Genomic DNA, 20,441 nt, shown 5'->3' on the forward strand with positions numbered 1-20,441 from the left:
AAAAATGGCTAGAGGTCTGGAAATATCGTATTTAATCAACCCAGACCCCTGTCATGATTAAAAGCAGAGTGTGGGTAAGGATTAGAAGTAATGTCTAGTCCACCCTCAGAAACAAAAAAACTGCCAGTCCCTGAATTAGGGGAATGTGAAGAGTTAGAGTACAGAACTAACTATACTTCTATCATCGGGGTCAACATGTTTCTCCCAAAAAATGTCTGTTAAGATCGGTGCAATTCGTCAGGACCAAAAAACGTACCTAATCCCCATGCTATAACCCAATACAGGATTTCTTCGTACCACAAAAACCTGCAAAAAAACAGACTCAAAATACAAATATAACCATGTGCACAGTGAGCTCATTCCGGTGAGAAACCCTAATGTGCAGTGTATCACACAGTGAAATATAAATCAAACAGACTCCTCTCAATTCAGAGGATGAATCCTTACCCTCCTTGTATTAAAGGATGGGCCCCATCGGGATAGCGATAAGCATCAGTGGTCCAGGCTTGTATAGTCAACTAAGTATAGATATAGATGACATGTCATACATAACAAGTATAAATATCTCAGGGAATATAAATCCTTTCAAACTATTCAGGACAAACTTAAATCATGGCTCAAACATGTCCAATAACAGAAAGTCCTAAGTATGAGGACACAGGTAATCACCATAACTATATGGAATATTGTTAGTCAATTCAAATTGTCAAAATAATCTTAAATCACGAGTCAAACATTTCCCAAAAATTTGTATATTGTGGACAATCGCCAGTCCAATAATGTACACATTAGTATTAATAATAAGGACACAGGGTCATAGTAGTGTCCAATGTTTAATGACAGCTCCCACCAAGGATCAAGAAGGGGCAAAGAAAGTGATCTGTAATATAGATAGTTACTCTGAACATTTCAGGTGAGGCAACATTCGAGCCCGATGATGAAGCATGTCGCCATTTGCTCTTGTTCTAATAAGAGCAGACTCATAGACTCTATTACTTACTGTTTACATTTGTACTAGTCTATTGGCTGGAACTGTGTATGTTTGTTTTTTTGGAATTATGATGGGAGTACAGTACACAGGACCAACTTTTCTCTAAACACTCCTGACATATTAGCCCTTCTTTGTTTGTATTCTATAATCTAATATCACCTCTGTTAATCCCATTAGCATTTATTCTCATTAGTAGCTCAACTAATTTTCAATTAAACACGATTAATCAATGCATAGAGAATATTCATTCAGTAGTTAGGCACATCATTAATACGAAGCAACTTAGCAAAGTCTCAGTAATACATGATTCAACAAAGCAAGAACTCAGTCATTTGTCCATTTGCGTAGGATATTTGTGAACCCCTTAACTAACCTCAAATTAGCATTAGCATGTTGGGCTTCATGCAAAACATTTTAGCAAGCACAAATTTAGAAAACATCTAACTATGGCCTCTATCAAAATAGCAGTTGGTACCTAGAAAGAAAAGGCAAACAGACAATTACAGTTTTGCATCAGATAGTTACCAATCCAACAGATCAGCAAACAGCATCAGTCTTCGTCCTCAGGACATCAGTCGTTTCACCCTCAGCAGAGATAGGACGGGGCAAAGTCTCGATATAGCATAGCCAAGGAATAGAGGGCCTGATTCCAACTTTGGAGGACGGTGTTAAACCGTCCCAAAAGTGGCGGATATACCACCTACCGTATTACGAGTCCATTATATCCTATGGAACTCGTAATACGGTAGGTGGTATATCCGTCGCTTTTGGGACGGTTTAACACCGTCCTCCAAAGTTGGAATCAGGCCCAGAATCTTCCCTCATATGGAGGAGAAGTAAGTATCAGATAGGAACGGGTAAAGGACGGTTTAAAATAATAAGACAAAACAAGAGAAGTGAAAGTCTCGGTGAGTGAGTGAAGTGAAGTCTCTCGTTTCTCCTTGGGTCCCTCTGTTAAATCAAAACTGTCTAATTACCCCTTAACTCCTCATTGGATAATAATTGGTGCATCAGTATCCCTGTCCAATAATCCTTCACGCATCTAGCCAGAGTTTTCCACAAACCACAGTTCTCATGTCGCAGATTGGTCCATGTTATTGACGTCTTCATCGGCTGGAATGTCAGGTAAGGAAAGTTACACTTTGCCCTCCAGTCAGTGTCTCCATTGTTTTCTCCTACTCCAGTAACATTGCACTTGTTACGAATTACACTGTTGCATTCAGCAAGAACGTCTCCTTGAACAAGTCGGTTCTCATGAGAAAGAATTTACTACGGCTACACACACATAACTACTGGAAAAGTACAGCTTTGTGTCCTTTAGGAAAACAGCACATTGCACGTTAGAAAAATACAGCTTAATATGAGGCCAGGCCGCTAGGCCCAGACCCTTGCTAAATTAAGGCCCTTTAATTAATAAGCAACTCGTAATACATAACTCTAATTATGATCTGCTAACACAAATTCAAACATTAGTACACAATTAATTCAGAATTAACAATTTTCATTAGTCTTCGTATACATTTGGTGGCCACTCCCCGTGGGCACATTTCAAATGCGTGCATCATTTTTCTACGTTAACACATTTTCTATGCAGCTTCATCACACCATATATTGCAAGATTTTCATGTTAATATTGCTTTTAAGAGACACACTCCAACATGCTCACACACACACACACACTCTCATATGCAGTCTTCACCCTCTCCTAATTCTACTCTTTAATTCTCTCTTTCTCTTTGCCATCTTTTTCTCTTTTCTGTTTCTGCAACCAGCTGTATATATTTGTCACTAATGCACAAGATACACCTCTCTCTTAAACACTGCTCATTCATAAACTAAACTGTTTATTTGGATAGAAACCTGTGACATGAAGTGTTCCACAAAAAGTGCATTAACCGACTGAGCTGTTTTGCAGTAGACTTTAGATTATGCTTTATTTCAACAAGCTCACATCCATGTATGCACACACTCACACATTTACATGCGCAGTAATAGAATTCCAAAAATGTATACCATTTGATTCCCCTATCACAGTTCTGAAGTTTATCTTTACTTTTTTTCTACAACTGCTGGATCAAGGTGAACTCCTCCACCATGAGTTGAGTACCCTCATTTAGCAGCTGACATCCAGGGACCAATCCACAAAGCAAGCATCACTGGCAGTAGCAGTTAATAGACCACTATGTCTCATTTGTAAGGACACAATATAAACAACTAGTACCAAATAATTATATAACAAGTAATAACATATAGATAGGTAATATCATTGATAGTTTAAGGTTACAAGTATCTTTTCAAAAGTGTCATCCTTTGCTTAGAGTTAAAATACATGTCTGTTTTTGATTTTTAATCAGTCTTTAATGCCTACGTTACAATTTGCATTACTATTCTCTTGCAACTCCTGAGGACCTGGAGCTTGATGATGACGCCACACCATAAATGAGTTTATGATGGTTTGCAATGGAGAGCTGTCATCTCTGTGACTTCCACTGTTAAAGAGAGAATGTTGATTGTTGGTCCCACGCAGGAACACTTCTCTAAAAACACTCTCCCTGTTGGCCAGCAGTATCCCTCTTAGGGATCTCCTGGTGCTTGCAAGTCCTGAGGCAATGACTAAAAAAGCCACAGATTCTCGGCCTATCTGAGCAGGACTCATCCCCGGCCACCCTTCAGCCTACAGCCTGTCTTCACTCCATCATCTGAAGGAGAGGAAACCTCTGGTGAGGATGACTTCTCCATTTTGCAGTTCCCCTCCTAAAGTTCCTAGATGTCAACCATCTACATGATGGACAACCTACTAGAATTGGCAGACAGCTATGCTTGGGGGAAACAGGTTGGCATGGATAAGTCTTATCCACTAGCATGATTAGTTATTCAATCAATGGTCCTTTATGTAGGGAATGGTTGTCAAATGGGTAAGTACTTAAACAACATGCCCACCTACCAGAAACCATGAAGGATTATGTACAGACAGACCTCCATCTTGTAGAACATAAGAAAATGTCTTCAGGGCATAGTGGAGTTGCATTGGTAATATCTTCAGATGTTCAAGAAGGGAGATGCAAGGCATTGTGTTGTGGCCATTAGGAATCCTAGACCTGGCATCTTTGGCATGGTCTCCTCTGTCTTTTTTGCCTCTGCTTCCCATGTTTTGACTGTGTGCTGGACTCTGTTGTTGCTGTTTTTGGTACTCTGGGCACTTTACCACTGCTGACTAGTGCCGAAGTACAAGTGCTTCCTGTGTAAAATGTATGTGTAATTGGCTTTTTCATGATTGGCACATTTGATTTACTAGTAATCCCCTTGTAAAGTGCACGCAAGGTGCCTAGGGCCTGTGAATAAAATGCTACTAGTGGGATTACAGCACTAGTTGTGCCACCCACAGGAGTAGCCGTGCAACCATGGCTTAGCCCTGCCACTGCAGTGTCTGTGTGTGTAGTTTTAAACTACCAATTTGACCTGGCATGTGTACCCACTTGCCAGACCCAAACCTTCCCTTTTTTATATATGTTAGGCACCCCTAAGGTTGGCCCTGTATAGCCTCATGGACAGGGTGCAGTCTATGTTAAAGGTAGGACATGTACTGATGTGTTTTACATGTGCTAACAGTGAAATACTGCCAAATTCGGGTTTCACTGTTGCAAGGCATATCTCTCTCATAGGTTAACATGGGGGCTGCCTTTAAATAACTTTTAATTGCAGTTCCCCTTTGAGAGCAGATAGAAAGGTTGAGTTTAGGGTCTCTGAACTCACAATTCAAAAATACATCTTTTGGTAAAGTTTGTTTTTAAATTGTCAGTTTGAAAATGCCTCTTTTAGAAAGTGAGCATTTTCTTGCCTAAACCATTCTGTGACTCTGCCTGCTTGTGTATTCCCTGTCTGGGTCAGACTGACAGTTTGGCTGTTTGTGAATCTCCACTAGACAGTGACACAAAGGGAGCTGGGGTGTAGTCTGCATATCTTGATGGCCCATCTGGGCTAGAGAGACGGGAGGAGTGGTCACTTATAACTGAATGGGCTGTTCCTTCCCTCACACAATGCCGTTTCCAACCCCCTGGTGTGAGTCTGGAGCCCGGCATGGGCAAGGCAGGATCTTGTGAACAACAGAGACTATCCTTTGTAGTTTGCCTACTCCAAATGCAGAAAGGGGTTTAAGTAGTGGACCGAAAAATCCAGATTTTTAGATTACTTCTGGAACCGAGAGGAACCTCTGCCATGGAGAAGAGCTGAAGAGCTGGAGGAGGAGTACTGCCCCTTCGCCTGTGACTGTGCTTTTCTGAGTTGGCCTGCAGTTGCTGCTTTTGCCTGAAAGAGGAGAGAGACTGGACTTTGTGATATATTCCTGCTTGTGATGAATCTCCAAGGGCTTGGACTGAGCTTGCCTCCTGTTTTGATGTCTCAGGGCCATCAAAGTCTTCCCCTGCCAGCACCTGGACTCTCTGATGAGCCTCCTGCCCTGACAAGTGGTGGCCTATCCAGCCCCTGGGCCCTTGAAAGGTGAGGCTGGTAGAGCAAGGACTGAAATCCATGCACAGGAAGCCGTGCAGGGAAACTTTCGACGCACCACCTGCAACCAGGCTGAAAAACATCATGCCACCCGCTTTGCAGTTGGGAAAACGACGCATCACCTGCATCGCGGCTGGCGAAACAGCGCAACACCAGCTTGCAGTTGCTGAAAATGACACAAACCCCACCCAGCGCGGTTTTCGATCACCATGCGGCCGGAATTATCACACATCATCGCTGGGCATCAAAAATCAATGCAAGCCTGCACAGATCCGAGGTGCCTCGTCTGGAAATCGTCACATCACTCTCTTGCGGCAGAGAAAAACGACTCATCGCCTACCCGACCAGAGAAGAAACGACGCACGGCCTCACTTGCGAGTAAGGAATCAACACATTGCTGATTTTTCCGATGCACTCTCGCTGGTGCAGCTTCATTTTTTACGCAAACCAGGTACTTTGTGGAAAAATTCATAACTTTATTTGTGTATGTTGGATTTTTGATGTTTGGATCTTGTTTGATTCAGATTGGTGTGGTGTCTATTTTGTAGTGTTTTCAATGTATTACTGTGTGTGTTAGAACAAGCACTTTACACATTGCCTTTGAGATAAGCCTGACTGCTTGTACCAAGCTAACAAGAGGGTGAGCAGGGGTTATCTAAGTGTGTATCTCCATTGCCCTGACTAGATTGAGTGTCCCTGCTTGGACAGAGTGCAAACTGAGTGCCAATCCAAGACCCCATTTCTAACAAGGAAGGTATATGAGCCCTTTTTACGGGCCTGCCTCAAGCAGGAAGGCCACGTCACGTGCTGAGTCAACGCAGGATCAACACCAGCCAACAAGGTCCACCCCAACCACAAACCCTACCAACAGCCCACATGCGTCCTGCTCACTGATCAATCCTTGCACAACACAGCACAGCTTTTGTCATCATCTCTCCCACCATGATGTAGAAAATTAAAAGTGAAAAAAGAGCTAAGGACAGTTTTGGGGTTAAAAGTTAACTGTCTTTGTAAAGTGAGAAAGAACAAAAATAGTGTTTAAGTCAAAGGTGGTTGATTGCAAGGGGACGGCAGTGGAAAAAGCATGTTAGGAACATGAAGAGATAAATCTATTTATTTAGTGAAATACGGATAAACTCACCCACCCCTAAACCCTAAAAATAACATTACCACTCAAATGCCTTTAACCACCCAGCCTTAAAAATACCCTCACCACCCAAAACCCCCACCCTTCCCTAATCCATGAAAATACCCTGACCACCCAGTACCCTTACCCACCTATAAACCCTAAAAATATCCTTACCACCCAATACCTTTACCCACCCCTAAACCCTAAAAACACCCTTACCCAAGTATATATATATATATATATATATATACACTTACCTGCTATATACTTACCATTTTGTTGTAAAGGCATGTCTGGTAAAGGCATATGCATGGTAAAGACTTGCATGGTAAAGGCATTGTGAGGGAGGAGCTAGACACAGCCTCATTTATACATGAATACGCTGTGTCCTGTCACACACAAAGGGACTTACAAACCTGCATTGTTACCCCAGCCAGTGTGGAGCCAGAGCAGGTGAGACAGGGAATTCCATGCACTTTAAAGCCACTATTTAGAAGTTTCTTCCACCTTCCAGAACCAGGGTACCAGGGTATAAATACTGGACCTTAGGCACCACAATTTCAGTATACTTCTTGACCTGTGGATACTCTGCCAGGAAGATGGTCTGCTGTGCTGCTAAAAAGACTGCTGTGCTGCTGAAAGGACTGCCATTCTGATGGACTGCTACTCTGAAGGAGCTGCTGCCTTGTTATGATGACCTACTGCCTGCTACTCTCTTGCCTGGAGAAGAACTGGACCTGAAACTCTATCTTGAACCCAGGTCTTAAAGGGCTAATATGTTGGCCTCCTGATCTGAGCCTCAGACACATAAAAGACTCCCCACAGCTCCTGTACTAGCCTTCAACAAGTTGCTGAGCCCCAAGAGGTGCCGCTCAGATCCTGGGCCCTTGGTGTAGCTCTTAATCTCTTTAATGCAAGCTTTTGGGTTCTTCGTGACTGTGAACAGACCCTTTCTCACAGGAATCACAGCGCTTGCATGGAAAATCATTACGAGCAGCCGCAAGTCTGTCTCTTAATTTACCAAGGATTGTCAACCCATGGGGACCGCTAGTGCGAGGCTTCGGCCTGCCCGCCCACGATGCCCGGCCTGCTCCTCAGGCAACTCTGACCACCGCCAGCAATGTTCTCCTTGCAACTTTCTTCCACTCGAATGGGACTCTTGGCACAAAACTTGAGAAGGTATACCCTAATCTGGGACTCTATCCGACCAGTGCTTCATTGTGGTCGGACTCAACTTTTGGATTTGACCCTACCCAGCGCGAGTAGATAACCACGCTTGGTGCTTTATGCTTTTAGGTGCAATATTGCAGTTTATTCTTTAAAAAAGAGAACTCTGGTTCTACTGATTGACGTTTTCTCATTTTGGTCTTGTTTTATTTATTAAATTGTGCTCTGTTTTTCTAACCTGGTGTGGGGTCTTTTTGTGTAGTGTTTTCACTGTTTTACTGTTTAAAGTGTTGGACAAATGCTTTGCACATTGCCTCTAAGTTAAACCTGACTTTTCTGTGCCAAGCTACTAGGGCCTTAAGCACAGTTTAATTTGGGGTTACTTGTGCCTTGTGCCTGACTAGGATTGTGGCTGCTGCTTGACCAGGACTCACACCTCAGTCAGCCAGTAACCCAATTTCTAACGGTACCCATGATTTTAAGGTCAAGAGTTGATGGCTGATTGGTGCAGCCTGCATGGATCTTAGGTAGGCATGTGATGGGAGACACTTCTGAGCACACACTGTATAAAGAATTACTTCCCTATGACCACTGAGAGTGTTTTACTATTCAGAATATCCAAGACAAGTGTTTCACACTGTGTATGGTGTGTGTCTGATGTGGTGGAATTGGCATAGGTTGCATGAGTTACAGTAACTCATTCATTTAAATAAGTAACACCATATGACAATATGATGTGAACCTTTTAGAAGAAACACTTGATTTTTGTGCAACAAGCTCCTGTGTGCCAACATGTTATCTGATAAATAAAAATATATAAAAATACTAAGGCCCTCATTACAACCTTGGCGGGTGGCGGAGGCCGCCCGCCAAGGTTGAACCGCTGAGTGGCCGCCTATGTGGCCGCAATCCCACCAGCCGCATTACAACATCCAGGTGGGCTGTAACATTGCAGCCGGCTCCTCATGGAGCCGGCGGTGTTGCGGCCGTGCGACGGGTGCAGTTGCACCCTTCGCACTTTTCACTGTCTGCTGTGCAGACAGTGAAAAGCAGGGTGGGGCTGTGCCTGGGGGCCCCGCAACTCCCCTTCCCGTCAGCCTTTCCATGGCAGTCTCTACTGCCATGAACAGGCTGGCTAGAAGGGAAGTCATAATCCCCAGGGCAGCGCAGCAAGCAGCGCTGCCCTGGCGGATTAAAACCGCCGGGACATCTATGGCGGGAAACTGCCGCGCCGCGGTAAAAATATGGTGAAATGTACCGCCAGCCTGTTGGCGGTACGGTCACCAAAACAACCCTGGCGGTCTTAGGCCACCAGGGTTGTAATGAGGGCCTAAATGTTCATTTAATTAATTATTTAGATTAATAACATTCCTTCAACTATACATTTTAGAGGACAACCAGACAAATTAAGAATGAAACATTAAAGTACAAAATTTAAATGCACAGATGAAATATTAATTTTACTATATATGTCAAGACTTCCACCTCAATGCTGCTCATGAGCCTCCATTTGAACCTTTTAGGTGCAGCCAAGCTTTTCTCAGGACTCTTCTATGCAATGAGGAGAGCCTGGGGTACCACTTAAGGGTTGTGGAGGATACCCCTAGCACATCCTGTGCCACAAGGAGATCCTAGCACCAAAGGTCTCCTAACGCTTGCAGCACTCCCAGGCAATACTAGTTTGACCACCTACTGAACCAGAGCATATGGTGAGGTCTTGCCAGGTTTGAACCTGCGCTGCATTACTCAAATAGGTTTCTGGTCCTCCGTACAATTAAGGATATTTATGGAGGAATCCCTCTAATTCCTCCTGGGAGAAACTTCTCTATTGTCTGCCATTTGGTTGGTTCTAGAACAAAAGGAGCAGCAGAATGAGTGTGTTACTTGGATGGTTCAAGAGTGGCCTGCTGCATGTTCCTGTAGCTCATTTCGTGTTTGTTACAGTTAGTTGAAAACTCTGCCTGTGCTACGGAATATTAGAGGTAGAGAACTCTGCCAAATAGGCAGAACAAGTAGGAAATTGAACAGTGAACAGAGCAACATTTACTGGGTTCTAGATGGCACTTTAGTGGTACTTGCCAACAAAATGAATGCTCATTCTTTTCTTATAATTATCATATTAGAGAAATGTGTTTATGAAGATGTGTTGATGTACTAATGTTTGTTCATTTGTCTGTACACTACATGTAGGGAGAAGTCATGTGAATGAGAATTAGAAGTTGTTAGACCTGTCAGCCTTAGAGTGGTCTTCGCCCAAATATTTTGCTGGCTTTGCCTCATTTTTGCTGATCTGTTTTTGTTGGCCTTAGGACTCTGGGCACATTACCACTTCTAAGCAGTGCAAAAGTGTATGTGCTTCTCCCCTAAACATGATAACATTGGTGTATCCACAATTAGCATATTTAATTTACTTGTAAGTCCCTTGTAAAGTGGTATACCCTATACCCATGGCCTGTAAATGTAACGCTACTAGTTGGCATGCAGCACTGACTGTAGCCCTTGAAACATGTCTCAGCCCTGCCACTGCAGAGCCTGTGTGTGCAGTTGGACTGCCATGTCGAATTGGCATTTAAAACCCCTTGCCAAGCCTTAAGCTCCCCTTTTATTATATACAAGTCACCCCTAAGGTAGACTCCGAATAGTCCACAGGGCAGGGTGCTATGTAATCAAAATGCAGCACATATACTTTTAAGTTTGACATGTCTTGGTAGTGAAAAACTCCCAAAATTCATTTTTCACTACTGTGAGGCCTACCCCTCTCATAGGTTAACATTGGGGGTTCCTTATTACTTCAAATAAAGTTTAATTTCTGATTGAGAAGACGTAGGCCTTTCATGGTTACTACATATGGAATTGAAATGATAAATCATCTTTAATGGTATAGTTAGATATACTATTACTATTTTGAAAATACCACTTTTAGAAAGTTGACATTTTCCTACTCTTATCCCTGTGTACCTGTAACCTGCCTCCAATATATGTCTGGGGTGACAGCTGGTTGCCTACATTCCCTCTAGATACCCTCACACAAAGAAGGGGTACGTGTGTCTGAGTGGCCATCTGCATGTTGATGTGCCATGGGCACGATGGGAGGGAGGAGCTAACACTTACACCTGAATTGGCAGCGTCACGCTCCCAGACAAAGGACTGCCTAACCCCCTGTAGTGAATGTGGTGTGAGGGCAGGAAGGGAGGATCTTTGTGTACTTCAAGGACCTCTCTTTGAAGTCACCCCCACTTCAAATGCACCACTAGGTATAAGAACTGGACCTCTGAACCTACTGAATCAATGCATGTTTGGACCTGTGAAGAACTCTGCAAGGAAAGACTGTTGTGCTGCTACAAGGACTGCTACTCTGGACTGCTGCTCTGGAAGATTTTTTTTCTGCTGTGCTGCCCTGCTGAGGAAGGGCTAGACCGATCTCATTTGAACCCAGAGTGACTCCATGGGCTTGCTGGCTTGTCTCCTGTTTTTCTGAAGTCTCAGGGACAAAAAAGACTACCAACACAACCTGCCACAGCATCTGGACTTTGCATGCTGCATGTCTATCCCTGCCAAGTGATGCCAATCCAGTCCTGGGCCCTTGGAAGTGGGTATAAAATGCTGCAACTAATAACAAAATCCATGCATTGCTGTCATTGAGCCGGTCTGAACTGCCATGTCTCCTTTGATGCAGATGCAGCACAACTTCAGGAGACATTGCATTGCCGGCTCTGCGGCTCGATGACGACGCATCGCCTACACAAAAGGGGGTTCAGCAGCGATGCTTCCCAATTTATTGTGTGTATCTGACTTACTCTGATTAGGATAGAGGTCTCTGCTTGGGCATGGTGCATGCCTCTGCCAACTAGAGCCCCAACTTCCAACAGAAGTACAAATTAATGATTTATGTAGTTGTAAAATGGCATAAATTGATAAATGTTGTATATATGTATGGATGCATATTACATATAGAATTGAAGGTTTGTGTTACAGCAGTAGTGTCTCAAGAGGTTATATGTGTCCACCATTCATCATTGACTCAATACTCTTCAACTTGCAATGCAGTAACCAAACAAGCAGTCAGGTAAATGTAAGGCCAGTAGGTTTTCATCCCCTTGCACACCTGACCTCTATTCTCTGCCCCACCACCTAATCTTGGATGGAGCCGCATGGGTTAGGTCTACATGTAACCTATGTCATATGTGATGTTGTGCCACACACAACAGACTATAATGATCTTCTACTCTACTTGTGGGGAGTACTGGAGCACTCCCCTGTATAATCAAGATATTTGAAACGTGACTTAAGCATATCACAATTGCATTCAAAATGGTGTTTGTATGTATATGTGCTCTTCTGTAACACTGTTGAGGAACTATGGTTAGACATGAGAAGGGGTGACGAGCTGGGGTCTTACAGACCATCACCTGTAATAAAAATATTCAGCTTTTGCATTTATTCACTGGTTGCCTCAAGGAAGAAGGGGTGAAGCTATGAATCAATACCTTTCTGAATCCATACTCAAGGTACAAATGCATCCTCAGTGTGAATTGGTTAAACTTACCCAATAGTCACGTCACAAAAATTAGCAGCAACCAACTGACATGCAAGGACAGACTGTTAAATAAATGTAGCTGGTATGTGGACACCTAGGAACAGTTGCATTTAAAACATTGAAGTAGCCTTAGACATTGTACTCAGCATGCATGTTGTTGGAGTGCAAGAGGTATCTGTTGCAGAAATGGCGTTCTCTGTGGTAGGGTGCCTGAAGCAGCATGTGGATGAAATCAATGGCACCTAATACCAGACAGAACTTGGCAATGCTATAAAATAGCCTTGCCAGTCATTGTCTTTCTGCTGAGTGTGGCATGGTGATACACTGGTGCACTCGGCTGGTGATGCATCTCATTCCCTGTCACAAGCACCATGACCGTCTTTTCTGTGAGATGCCCACAATGTCTCTCTTGACCCTCTAGCAAGATCCAGTAGCCAATAAGTGGAGTGCAGTTAAGTCAAAACATATGAATCTTTATTCGGCCAAATGATTTGGCCATAAAATCACATTTAAAATATTTTCTATACATATAAACATATTAAAACAAAGGCAATAAATCAACAGTGCCAGAAAATACATAAATGTATCGAAATAACGAACATATGACACAGGATTTGGCGGCTTAAAATGCATAAAATGTTCTCAAATTAATAATTCCAATAATAAAAATGAGAATAGCAATGGAAATTTCAATAGAAGAGAGGCTGTAAACATATAGGCCCATCTTTATGAAAGATAAGAGGTTTTGATAAAAGAATTGGTCACAAAAAATGCGACCTCAGAGATTCATATAAAGTGCAAAAAAGCGTGAAGCGCATGGTGGATTGAGCGGTGTTAACATCACAGGGACAACACGGGAGAGAGGCATGCCAAGAATCTTCAACGGGAAAAGCCAATAAAGAGTGCACAACGCTGAGTCTAAACTGTGTAAGGTAATATCTATGTAGGGGTTTGTGTATCCAAATTAAGTATGGTTCCAAGCCTGCAGTTGGAGAAATGACATGTACGTAATTACTGAGGACACATCCAGAACGCTCACAAGTCTTTTCTCCTCTCTATTGGACTCAAAGGCTTCTTGTGTTTGAGACTTTGAGCCGATGATTTCAGGGATATCAAAAAAGTGTTCACGCCCTAAACTAAAGAAGCATTTGCAATGCAATAGGTCTCGCATTTGTGAAAGAGAGAGAGCTATGACACTGTGAATGACAATGTCTTCTCTATGTGTTTTGGTTTGGACTGGTTACTGTTAGTCGAACGTCGTATACACTTCCAGAGCAGGGCCACTGCAAATCAAACCTGAGGTGCTTTGGCAGAGCTAGTTGTGCCATTGATTTGTGGCCAGCCAGGTAATGCCACGCCTGAGTTTGAAAAAATGTACCACATTTCTGACATAAGGCTAAAGGTGAAAAGGCTTCTTTAATTTTCAGAGGTTAATGGCTGTTGACCCTGCAAGTGTGTGGTGATAAGAGGAGATGCCAAAACCCAACACACTACGTGGAATGGTCAAAAAGAAATGTCCGATATACAGCACTTTGTAAATGCAAATCACTGCACTAGACCACAGCTGTAAACTGCCCCCAAGGGCACCATGAATCATCAACCAGCACTGTAGGAAAAAAAAAAAAGTCATGTGTAGCATGATGAAGACTCACACGAGGTCCAAAGGAGCAGCAGTGCTGGGTACATAAAGAGACTGACAGTTTATGGAAGCAAGGAGAAATGCAAATGAAGTCCGCTATCCCGTGAATGTGTTCACAATGACTCAGTGCCATATTTGAAACAGCAACTACGTTTGGTAAAATATGCCACTTATGCACTGATGATGGAGTGAGTGACAAATATGGTAAATTCGTATTTATTGGAAAGAGCAGCAGGCGCGGAGTGGTGTTTTAGTCAGTTGCTCTGGCCATAGACCACTCTCTGGGCTAATCGAATCTTAATTTTTAATACGTTGCTAAACTGGGCACAAAGCAGTGTGACACTAGTAAAATCCTTTACAACAGCGCTACTATACTCCAGGGCTCGAAGTGCAATAGAAGCTGAAAAAATGGCCGGGTGTGGCCGCTGCGCACTGCAAGGGCCAGTGGCAGGGGGATATTTATTCACAAAGCAGTAAATACCAGCGTGTCACTTATTGTCACCTGTAATCACTTTTTCATTTGAATTGGAAAATGATGCCAGGTGACTCCGATGGGGATGAAACCATTTACATATCTGCTGTGGGGACAATATTTTAATCCTGTGTTTTTTTTCCCGTAAAGAGCAAGTTGCATGCTAGCTATTCATGTGAGGGGGTGTGGGGGAAGGGGTGCCGCAGCGGCACTCCCTTATAGTCCTTCACTTGAAAAGGGATGCACTTCATATCCAGGGCTAGCATGACTGGACTGCTGGGCTATGTAGGAAAGTACCATCTTGCCTGGCATGTTACCCCCATTTTCACTGTATGTATGTATGTATGTTTTAGCCCCTGTGTCACTGGGATCCTGCTAGGCAGGACCCCAGTGCTCATAGTATGTGCCCTGTATGTGTTCCCTGTGTGGTGCCTAACTGTATCACTGAGGCTCTGCTAACCAGATCCTCAGTGTTTATGTTTATGGGAAGATTCTGTCGACCCACGGGAGATTTCTTCTTGGCTTCCAGTGCAGGGTGAAGGCAGATGTCCCCCAGAGCATGCACCACCAGGAAACAGTCGAGAAAGCCGGCAGGATGAGGCACTACAATGTTGCTGGTAGTCATCTTGCTACTTTGTTGTGGTTTTGCAGGCGTCCTGGAGCAGTCAGTGGTAGAAGGTGAAGAGGGAAGTGCAGAGGAACTCTGGTGAGCTCTTGCATTCGTTATCTGAAGAATTCCCCACAGGAGAGACCCTAAATAGCCAGAAAAGGAGGTTTGGCTACCAAGAAAGGAGGATTGGCTACCAAGAAAGGTAAGAGCCTATCAGAGGGGGTCTCTGCCGTCACCTGCTGGCACTGGCCACTCAGAGCAGTCCAGTGTGCCCCCAACACCTCTGTTTCCAAGATGGCAGAGGTCTGGGGCACATTGGAGGAACTCTGGGCACCTCACCTGGGAGGTACTGGTCAGGGGAGTGGTCACTCCCCTTTCCTTTGTCCAGTTTCGTGCCAGAGCAGGGCTGGTGGTCCCTGAACCGGTGTAGACTGGCTTATGCAGAGATGGGCACCATCTGTGCCCATCAAAGCATTTCCAGCGGTTGGGGGAAGCTACTCCTCCCCAGCCCTTCACACCTATTTCCAAAGGGAGAGGGTGTAACACCCTCTCTCAGAGGAAATCCTTTGTTCTGCCTTCCTGGGCTAAGCCTGGCTGGACCCCAGGAGGGCAGAAACCTGTCTGAGGGGTTGGCAGCAGCAGCAGCTGCAGTGAAACCCCAGGAAAGGCAGTTTGGCAGTACCCGGGTTCTGTGCTAGAGACCCGGGGGATCATGGAATTGTCTCACCAATGCCAGGATGGCGCATTGGGGGGGCAATTCCATGATCTTAGACATGTTACATGGCCATGTTCGGAGTTACCATTGTGAAGCTATACATAGGAAGTGACCTATGTATAGTGCACGCGTGTAATGGTGTCCCCGCACTCACAAAGTCCGGGGAATTTGCCCTAAACGATGTGGGGGCACCTTGGCTAGTGCCAGGGTGCTCACACACTAAATAACTTAGCACCCAACCTTTACCAGGTAAAGGTTAAACATATAGGTGACTTATAAGTTACTTAAGTGCAGTGGTAAATGGCTGTGAAATAACGTGGACATTATTTCACTCAGGCTGCAGTGGCAGGCCTGTGTAAGAATTGTCAGAGCTCCCTATGGGTGGCAAAAGAAATGCTGCAGCCCATAGGGATCTCCTGGAACCCCAATACCCTGGGTACCTCAGTACCATATACTAGGGAATTATAAGGGTGTTCCAGTATGCCAATGTAAATTGGTGAAAATGGTCACTAGCCTGTTAGTGACAATTTGGAAAGAAATGAGAGAGCATAACCACTGAGGTTCTGGTTAGCAGAGCCTCAGTGAGACAGTTAGTCATCACACAGGTAACACATACAGGGCACACTTATGAGCACTGGGGCCCTGGCTGGCAGGGTCCCAGTGACACATTCAACTAAAACAACATATATACAGTGAAATATGGGGGTAACATGCCAGGCAAGATGGTACTTTCCTACACAACCCCCCCCACCAAACGAAGGACAATAAGACTAGCCATGACCTGATGAGTCTTCATTGTCTAAGTGGAAATATCTGGAGAGTCCATCTGCATTGGAGTGGGTACTCCCAGGTCTATGTTCCACTGTATAGTCCATTCCCTGTAGGGATATGGACCACCTCAACAATTTAGGATTTTCACCTTTCATTTGTTTTAGCCAAAGTAGAGGTTTGTGATCTGTCTGAACAATGAAGTGAGTGCCAAACAGGTATTGCCTCAACTTCTTCAGTGCCCAGACCACAGCAAAGGCCTCCCTCTCTATGGCAGACCAACGCTTTTCTTTAGGGGTCAACCTCCTGCTGATAAAAGCAACAGGTTGATCCTGGCCCTCAGAATTAAGTTGTGATAAGACTGCCCCTACCCCTAATTCAGATGCATCAGTTTGGACAATGAATTTTTTGGAGTAACAGGGGCTTTTTAGGACACGTGCAGAGCACATGGCCTGTTTCAGCTCCTCAAAAGCTTTCTGACAGCTAGTTGTCCACAATATCTTTTTAGGAATTTTCTTAGATGTGAGGTCATTAAGAGGGGCTGCAATGGAGCCATAGTTCTTTATGAACCTCCTGTAGTACCCAATGAGGCCTAAGAAGGCTCTCACCTGGGTCTGAGTTGTAGGGGGAACCCAATCTATGATAGTTTGGATTTTCCCCTGAAGTGGTGCAATCTGTTCTCCACCTACAAGGTGTCCCAGATAAACCACTTCCCCCTGCCCTATCTGGCACTTTGAAGCCTTGATAGTGAGGCCTGCCTTTTGCAGGGCCTCCAAAACCTTCCACAGGTGGACCAGGTGATCACCCCAGGTGGAGCTAAAGACAGCTATATCATCTAGATATGCTGCACTAAATGCCTCCAATCCTTGCAGGACTGTATTCACCAACCTCTGAAAAGTGGCAGGTGCATTTTTCAACCCAAAAGGCATTACTGTGAATTGGTAGTGCCCTCCAATGGTTGAAAATGCAGTTTTTGCTTTAGCATCCTCTGATAACTTGATCTGCCAATACCCTGCAGTCAAATCAAAGGTGCTTAGATACTTGGCAGATGCCACTGTATCTATTAGCTCATCTGCCCTGGGTATAGGGTGAGCATCAGTTTTAGTTACTTGGTTGAGACCTCTGTAATCTACATAAAAATCTCATTTCCTTCTTTCCATCTTTGGAATGAGGTTTTGGTACAAGTACCACAGGAGAGGCCCATGGACTTTCAGAGTGCTCAACCACTCCCAGTTCAAGCATTTTCTGAACCTCTTGTTTTATGCAGTCCCTGACATGGTCAGGCTGCCTATAGATCTTACTTTTGACAGGCAAGCTGTCTCCAGTATCTATAGTGTGCTCACACCAAGAGGTGGTGCCTGGCACAGTAGAAAAGAGTTCAGAAAACTGACCCAGGAGATTTATGCAGTGGTCTTTCTGCTCAGCAGTAAGACAATCTGCCAGAACTACACCTTCCACTAGAGCATCTTGTTCTGTGGAAGAGAAGAGATCAGGGAGAGGGTCACTCTCTTCATCCTGTCCTTCGTCTGTTGCCATGAGCAGGGTGAGATCAGCCCTGTCATAGTAGGGTTTCAGGCGATTGACATGGAGCACCCTAAGGGGGTTCCTGGCAGTGCCTAAGTCAACCAAGTAGGTGACTTCTCCCTTTTTCTCAACAATAATGTGGGGACCACTCCATTTGTCTTGGAGGGCTCTTGGGGCCACAGGCTCCAAGACCCACACTTTCTGCCCTGGTTGGTACTGAATCAGAACAGCCTTCTGGTCATGCCATTGCTTTTGGAGCTCTTGGCTGGCCTGAAGGTTTTTACTGGCCTTTTTCATGTACTCAGCCATCCTAGATCTTAGGCCAAGTACATAGTCCACTATGTCTTGCTGAGGAGCTTTTAAAGGTTGTTCCCAACCCTCCTTAACAAGTGTTAGAGGACCTCTTACAGGGTGTCCAAATAGGAGTTCAAAGGGGCTGAAGCCCACTCCTTTTTGGGGTACATCCCTGTAAGCAAAAAGGAGGCAAGGTAACAGGATATCCCATCTCCTCAGGAGTTTTTCAGGGAGTCCCATTATCATTCCTTTGAGAGTTTTATTAAACCTCTCAACCAGTCCATTTGTTTGTGGATGATAGGGTGTGGTGAACTTGTATGTCACACCACATTCCTTCCACATGGCCTTTAAGTAAGCAGACATGAAATTGCTTCCCCTGTCTGATACTACCTCTTTTGGGAAGCCCACCCTGGAAAAGATTCCCAGGAGGGCCTTTGCCACTGCAGGAGCTGTAGTGGTCCTTAGAGGAATTGCTTCAGGATATCTGGTGGCATGGTCCACTACCACCAAAATAAACCTATTGCCTGAAGCAGTAGGAGGGTCAAGGGGGCCAACTATGTCAACCCCTACCCTTTCAAAGGGGACCCCAACCACAGGTAGTGGAATAAAGGGAGCCTTTGGAGTGCCACCTGTTTTGCCACTGGCTTGACAGGTTTCACAGGACTTACACAATTCCTTTGTGTCCTCTGACATTCTAGGCCAATGAAACAAGGGGACAAGCCTGTCCCAAGTTTTCATTTGCCCTAAATGTCCAGCCAAGGGAATGTCATGGGCTAGAGTTAGGAGGAACTCTCTGTATTGCTGAGGAATCACCAATCTCCTGGCTGCTCCAGGTTTTGGATCCCTTGCTTCAGTATACAAGAGGTTGTCCTCCCAGTAAACTCTGTGAGAGTCACTGACATCCCCATTTTGCTGTTTGACAGCTTGCTGTCTTAGACCCTCTAGTGTGGGACAGTTCTGCTGTGCCACACTCAGCTCCTCCCTGGCAGGCCCCCCTCCACCCAAAAGCTCAGCAGTGTCTGCTTCCAGCTCCTCTGGTGTAGGTTCTGCACAGGGTGGACATTCTTCTTCCTCAGAAGTTGAATCCACTGAAGAGGGAGGGATAGTAGGTAGTGTTTTACCTTTACTAACCCTAGCTTTAGGGAGCACGTGGTCCATTCTTCCAGGATCCAAGTCACCCTGTCCTTTTTGCTTTTTGGCCTGAGCCCTTGTCAAGGCAAATATATGCCCAGGAATGCCCAGCATTGCTGCATGAGCCTCCAACTCCACTTCTTACCAAGCTGATGTCTCCAAATCATTCCCTAGTAGACAGTCTACAGGTAAATCTGAGGCAACCACAACTTTCTTTGGACCAGTAACCCCACCCCAGTTGAGATTTACAACAGCCATGGGGTGGCTAAGTGTGTTGTTATGAGCATCAGTCACTTGGTACTGGTGACCAAGTAGCTGTTGTTCAGGGTGGACCAGTTTCTCTATTACCATGGTAACACTGGCACCTGTGTCCCTGTAGGCCTGAACCTCAACACCATTTATTAGGGGAAGTTGCTTGTACTTATCCATATTAAGGGGACAAGCAACCAAGGTGACCAAATCAATGGCACCTTCAGAGGCTAACACAGCCTCTGTGGTCTCCCTAACAAGACCAACCCCAACTAAATTACCAAAAGTGAGCCCAGCTACTCTCTTGGTTTGGCTATTAGTAGGTTTGCTCCCACCACCACTGCTATTACTAGGGGCACTAGGTGTAGCAGCAGGGGTTGTAGTGGTGGGAGGCTTGGTGCTTTTCTTTGGACAACTGGCATCAGTTGTCCAATGGCCTTTTACTTTACATAAATAGCACCATGTTTTCTTTACTTGATTTTGATTTGAAGAGGATTTGGGCCCACCACCCCCACCAGAGTGTTTTTGTGGGCCTGATGAAGACTAATTTTTGGATTTGTCCCCACCCTTGTCAGAAGACTTACCATCCTTCTTCTTGCCATCCTTGTCACCCCCTGTATGAACTTTTCTGTTCACCCTTGTTCTGACCCATTTGTCTGCCTTCTTTCCCAATTCTTGGGGAGAGGTCAGATCTGAGTCCACTAGGTAC

The 20,441-nt window shown here is 44.7% G+C and overlaps 1 long non-coding RNA gene across 1 annotated transcript in view; it reads left to right on the forward strand.

The window, feature by feature from the left end:
- The window catches only part of LOC138250216 (uncharacterized), a 173,417-nt gene that overhangs the window by 50,961 nt on the left and 102,015 nt on the right, over nucleotides 1–20,441 (forward strand). The window contains exon 2 of the long non-coding RNA XR_011194910.1: nucleotides 15,093–15,253. This is a non-coding gene — a long non-coding RNA (uncharacterized lncRNA). The remainder of the gene's footprint in view (nucleotides 1–15,092; nucleotides 15,254–20,441) is intronic.

The sequence above is a fragment of the Pleurodeles waltl genome, chromosome 8 (assembly GCF_031143425.1).
Source record: "Pleurodeles waltl isolate 20211129_DDA chromosome 8, aPleWal1.hap1.20221129, whole genome shotgun sequence".
NCBI classification, from domain to species: Eukaryota; Metazoa; Chordata; class Amphibia; order Caudata; family Salamandridae; genus Pleurodeles; species Pleurodeles waltl.